This window comes from Scyliorhinus canicula, chromosome 6 (assembly GCF_902713615.1).
Source record: "Scyliorhinus canicula chromosome 6, sScyCan1.1, whole genome shotgun sequence".
Taxonomy (NCBI): domain Eukaryota; kingdom Metazoa; phylum Chordata; class Chondrichthyes; order Carcharhiniformes; family Scyliorhinidae; genus Scyliorhinus; species Scyliorhinus canicula.
This window is the reverse complement of record NC_052151.1, coordinates 201,128,314-201,134,950: the sequence shown is the minus strand read 5'-3', so window position 1 is coordinate 201,134,950 and position 6,637 is coordinate 201,128,314.

Here is a 6,637-nt window from a genome sequence, read left to right as displayed (position 1 = left end):
CTTTGCCAACAGCTTGGCGTCCACATTCAAGAGTGAGATAGGCCTGTATGATCCACACTGCAGGGGATCCTTGTACCACTTAGAATCAAGGAGATCAGCGCCCGAGACATTGTCGGGGGCAAAGCCCCCCCTTCCCTTGCCTCGTTAATGGTCCTAACCAACAGGGGAACAACAGGTCTGCATACTCTTGTAAAATTCAGCCGGGAACCCATCGGCCCCTTCCCGACTGCATGCTATACCTTTGCCCAGCTCCTCCAGCTCAACCGCGCCTCCAGTCCCTCCATCTGTCCCTCCTCCACCCTCGGAATCTCAGCCGGTCCAAAAAGCGCCCCATCCCCCCATCTCCGCCAGGGGTTCGGACCGATACAGTTTCTCATAAAAGTCCCTATTAATGTCTACCCCTCTTCGCACCACATTTCTCCCCGATCCTTAACTCCACCGATCTCCCTAGCCGCATCCTGCTTACGGAGCTGGTGTGCCAGCATCCGGCTCGCCTTCTCCCCATATTCATACACAGCCCCCTGTGCCTTCCTCCACTGAGCTTCCGCCTTTCTGGTGGTCAGCAAGTCAAACTCAGCCTGGAGGCTGCGCCGCTCCCTCAGCAATCCCTCCTCGGGCCTCCGCGTATCTCCTGTCCACCCTCCATCTCCCCCACCAATCTCTCCCTTTTCTCTGCTCCCCTCTCTCCCTGTGGGCCCGAATGGAGATCAACTCCCCCTAACCACCGCCTTCAGCGCCTCCCAGACCGTCCCCACTCGGACCTCCCCATTGTCATTGGCCTCCAGGTACCTCTCGATACATCCTCGAACCGTCTCCCCACCTCCTCGTCCGCCAGCAGCCCCACCTCCAAGCGCCAAAGAGTGCGCTGGTCTCTCTCCTCCCCCAGCCCGAGGTCCACCCAGTGCGGGGCATGGTCGGAAATGGCTATCGCCGAATACTCAGCATCCTCCACCCTCGAAATCAGCGCCCTACTCAGAACGAAGAAGTCGATCCGGGAATAGGCCTTATGCACATGGGAGAAGTATGAAAATTCCCTGGCCCTCGCAAACCTCCATGAATCCACCTCCCATTGGTCCACAAACCCCCTCAATACCTTAGCCGCCGCAGGCCTCCTACCCGTCCTGGAACTGGATCGATCCAGGGCGGATCCAGCACTGTGTTGAAATCCACACACACACACCCCCCCCCCCACCCACCCATTATCAGACCCCCGCCTCCAAATCTGGAATCCAGCCGAACATGCGCTGCATGAAACCCGCATCGTCCCAGTTCGGGGCGTATACATTAACCAGCACCACCCGCTCCCCCTGCAGCTTGCCACTCACCATCACATACCGCCCGCCACTGTCTGCCACCACATTCAAGCCTCAAACGACACCTCTTCCCCACCAGGATCACCACCCCCCGAGTTTTGCATCCAGCCCCGAATGAAACACTTGGCTCACCCATCCTTCCTCAATCTAACCTGATCCGCCACCTGCAGGTACGTCTCCTGAAGCATAGCCACATCCGCTTCAGCCCCTTCAGGTGCGTAAACACTCGGGGCCCGTTTGACGGCCCATTCAGTCCCCACATTCCAGGTGGTCAGCCGGATCAGGGGACCGCCTACCCCCCTCCCCGTCGATAGCCATCACCCTTCTGCAATCCGCCACTTGCCCGCGCCCCCGCTCAGCCCATTCCCCACAGTGACCGACCCCCATCCCGACCCCCTCTACATGTTCCACCTCTGTCTTGGCCATTCCAGCAGCAACCCGGTACCCCCCCATCTTCCCTCCCACAAACCCACCCACCCCCCCCCACCAAGCTAGGCCCCCCCCTAGCTGCGTAACCCCTTCCATTGTACTTCGTAAGTCAGCCGACTCCTGACGACACCGGCTGCCCCCGCCATCCCAATGACCCCCCCGCAGTGCACACAACCACCTCCCCAGTGCGGCCCCGCCCACCGCTCCTGTAGCGCGGAGAAAAGCCCGCGCTTCCATCCCAAGCCCCGCCCCCCGACCCAAAATGCGGGGGAAAGACGAGCACATGACCCAACAGGACCGCGAACCCCACCCAAACTCTCAACCAGTGAACAAAATACAGACCCCAAACATGACAAAACACCCAAATAAACAGATAACAGTCCCAAACAAGCAAAAAGAAGGCAGAACAGCAAAAAAAAAAATCATCCAATAGAACCGATAAAGCGAAAGGATACCAAGGAAGACAAAGCCTCCGAGGCTGTATACACCATTCCCCAGCCCTCAGTTCAAGTCCAGCTTCTCTGCCTGAACAAAAGTCCAGGCCTCCTCCGGGGAGTCAAAATATAGCTGGCGATCTTTATACGTGACCCACGGGCGTGCCGGCGTAACAAGCCAAACTTGACCCCTTCCTGTGGAGCACTGCGTTTGCCCGGTTAAAGCCAGCCCTTCTCTTCGCCACCTCCGCACTCCAGTCCTGGTATATCCTGACCTCCGCATTCTCCCACTTGCTGCTCCTCTCCTTCTTCACCCAACGCAGCACCACTCGCGGTCGACAAAGCAGAGAGAAACGGATCAGCACCGCCCGAGGCGGCTCGTTTGGCCTGGGTTTCCTCAGCAGCACCCGATGGGCACCCTCCAGCTCCATTAGCACCATAGCTTGTTCAGCATCATGGCCACATAGGCCCCAAATCCGAACCTCCCAGCCCCTCGGGAGGCCCAGGATCCGCAGGTTCTCATCTCCTCATCTCGCTGACCAATTCTTATGGAGCGGCCTCGGCGACTCACCTTCACTGCCAGGCCCAGGAGTTGTCTTCGCCCTCCGAGGCCTTTTGCCGAAGCTCTCGGATCTCCGCACCCTGAGCCATATGGGTCGCCATGGCTTGTCCAGGGCGGCCCTTAAACGGCTCCAGACATCTCTGCCTTCAGCTCCTTAAAGGAGCGCTGAAGCAGCTCCTGCTGCCTCGCGCCCACTGCTGCTTCCCTGACCGCCGCCACCTTGCTTCTTCTGCCTCGCACCTTCTCTGCTCCAAAGCCGATTTTTTGACCGCTCCATTCCTAGTCCAGGCCATCCACCAGCGGAGAATCTTAGAGAGAGTGTTCCCACACAGGGAAAAGTCCAACCAGCACCACTACGGGCCCTCAAAAGAGCCCAAAAGACCGAAAAAAGCGGGGAGCTACTGACCGTGTGGCTTAGGTCCGCCTCACCGCAACCGGAAGTCTCCCTCACCTCCTTTCTTGCGTCTCGTCTCAATCGGCAACAAATCGCTCTTCTCCATATTCAACTTGTATCTCGAAAACTGGCTAAATTTCTCTAAATCCCCATGATGCCTTCAGGTACCGGTCAACAGGTCTGAAATCTACAGCACCAGGTCGGCCGCATACAATGAAACCCTTTGCTCGAAAACCACCCTCCCACCTCAATCCCTCTATGCCCTAAGCGCCATTGCCAGCGGCTCTGTAGCCAAAGCAAAAAGCAATGGGGAGAGTGAACACCCCTGCCTGTCCCCCGATGCAGCCCGATAGTGCCCCAAAATCACTCGGTTCGTCCGCACTCTTGCGGCCGACGGCCCTTACACAGCAGCCGGACCCAGGTCCACAAACCCATGTTTGAACCTGAACCGCCCCAACACCTCCAGCAGGTATTCCCACTCCCCCTTCTCCGCGTCATCACCCCCACTACTCCCACCTCCTGCCCCCTCCGAAGATACCATGATTATGTTAAGCAGCCTCCTCACGTTTGCCGTTCAACTGCCTCCCCTTCACAAAACCCGTTTGATCCTCGCCTATCACCCCTCAGGATGTAATCCTCGATTCACGAGGCCAACACCTTTGGCAACAGCTTGACATCTACATTCAGTAATGGTATCGGGTAGCACGAACCCACACTGCTCCGGATCCTTACCCTTCTGTAATATCGGGGCGGTGGAAGCCTGCGACAATGTAGGGGGGAGTGCCTCCCTCTCCCTTGCTTCATTATACCGCCCCTCACAGTACTGGCCCCAGGTCTGCCATTTTTAGAACTCTACCAGGAATCCATCCACGCCCTGGGGCTTTCCCTGGCTGCATCATCCCCATACTCTCCATCCTCAGTTCAATTGGAGCCCTCAGTCCCTGAACCAGTTCCTCCTCTACCTTAGAAAACTCCAACCCATCCAGTAGCTGCCGCATTCCCCCCACTCTGCTCATCTCCCTTTCAGCCTCTTTGCTTTCTCAACTGATGGGCCAGCATTCTGTTTGCCTTCTCCCTGTACTCACGTACTGCCCCTCCGTAACTGCCCCCACCATCGTCCCTGTGGACACTAGCCCAAACTGCATCTGGAGCCTCTGCCTCTCCTTCAACAGCCCTGCCTCTGGCGCCTCCTGTCCACCCTCAAAATCTCTTACACCAATCTACCCTCTCCTCCCGCTCCGTTTTCTACCTATGCGCCCGAATTGAGATAAACTCCACCTGCCAGCGCCTTGAGAGCCTCCCACAGCATGGCAGCCGTGACCACCCCCATGTCATTTAGCTCCATGTACCCCCGAATGTCTACCTTCAGCCGCTCGCACACCTCCTCATCCGCCAACAACCCCACATCCATCCTCCACTGCGGGCGCTGCCCCCTCCCATCCCCTGCGCATTGCGCAAATCCACCCAGCACAATGCGTGATCTGAATTCACAATCGCCAAATACTCCGAATCGACAACTCCCGCAAGCAACGTCTTAAAAAAACTCAATCCGGGAGTACACATGGGAGAAGTATGAAAGCTCTTTCGACCCTCCTTCCCAAACTTCCTCGTGTCTGTGTGGGTTTCGCCCCAATAACCCAAAGATGTGCAAGTTAGGTGGATTGGCCACGCTAAATTACCCCTCAAGTGGAAAAAAAAATACTTGAGTACTCGAAATTTATATTTTTAAAAATACCTATTTATTAACCAGCCACTGCCACTCCCCTCGTCTTCATATCCAGCCCCTGAATGAAACACCTGCCTCACCCATCCCTTCATCAAACTCGTATGGTCCCCTATCTTTAAGTGTGTCCCCCTGCAAAAAGGCCATGTCCGCCTTCAGACTCCTCAGAAGCGCGAACACACGTTTCACGTTCCACATGACCAGCCTGGTCAGGGGGCTCACTATCTCTTTCCCCCTGCCGATTAGCCCTTTTTTGAGCCAGCCCCCAGCCAGCGTCAACACACCTCCAGGCCCACCACCGATATCATCATCGATCCCTTTCAACTGAGCCACATCAACCATACCCTTGTCAGCACACCCCCCCCCCTCCCCCTGGCAATTCCCCACCTCACTCCTGTTAACTAGCCCGCCCAGCTAGCATAATGGTCCCCACCCAAGACCTCCTTCTCAGCACCCTGTGCACGCGGTCAATCTGCATGGGCTGAATAAATGAAAGACCCCCCCCCCCTTGCCACATACACCCTGGCCTCCGATCCTTCAATGCCTTCCGGCAGCTCAACAATCCGGAGGTTTTGCCTTCTGGAGTGATTCTCCAGATCCTCCCCATTCTACCTCAGCCTCTTTTGGCTCTCCCGCATCACCCTCATCTCAGCCACTGAGCCTCCTCATGCTCCCCCACTGCTCTTTCTGGATTGCTGACTCTGGGACTCCAGCCCCTGCTCCACTCACTCAATCCCCACCTTGGCCAGGTCTTCCAGGGCCTATTCCCTCTGCTGCTGAAGCTATCACTGAGGAACACTATCAGCTGCTCCATTGACCCACTGGGTAGGCAGAGCAGCCTCCTTGCCTCCGCCATCTTTTCCTGTGGCGCACCATGAAGACTTTCCTGCTCCAGCAGCTCTTTCCTTCTTGCTCCACTCCTAGTCCGTGAATCCATCCATCAGCCACACCAGAGCAGTATAAACGTTCCCAAGCACGCCTGCACCTCTTGCTCTCAAATACTTCACCCTTTGGGCAGGGGATAGACCGACAAAATCAGCCTCGAGTGGGAGCCACCAATCACTTCATGGTAGTGATCTTTTGAAATTTGTTATGGAAACTGACCGGGCCAACATTTATTACACATCCATGAGTGCATTTAAGAGTCAACCACATTGCTGTGGATCTGGAGTCACACGTAGGCCAGACCAGGCAAGGATGGCAGATTTCCTTTCCCTAAAGTACGTTAGTGAACCAGATGGGTTTTCATGACAACAACTTTTAATTCCAGATATTGAATTTATATTTCACCATCTGGGTCTGCAGAGCATTATTACCCTGGGTAAATAGTCCAGCGACAATACCCCAAGCCAACGTGTCCTGATACCAGGTTTGGTGATGTGACAGATGAATGGGTTCAGCCATGGATGAGTGATTGTTTACTGAGATTATTGTCTGATTAGTGACTGTATACTCAGTTTGTTGATGGATTTGTGAGTGTTTATCGGGTTTATGGGTGGATTAGCAATTGTTTGCACAGTAGCTGGCACAGTTTCCCCACAGCGCCAGGGTCCCAGGTTCGATTCCCGGCTTGGGTCACTGTCTGTGAGGAGTCTGCACGTTCTCCCCCGCGTCTGCGTGGGGTTTCCTCCGGGTGCTCCGGTTTCCTCCCACAAGTCTAAAGACGTGGAGGTAGGTGGATTGGCCATGATAAATTGCCCTTAGTGTCCAAAATTGCCCTTAGTGTTCAAAATTGCCCTTAGTGTGAAGGGATGTATAGGTTAGGTGGGTTAAGGGGGTGTT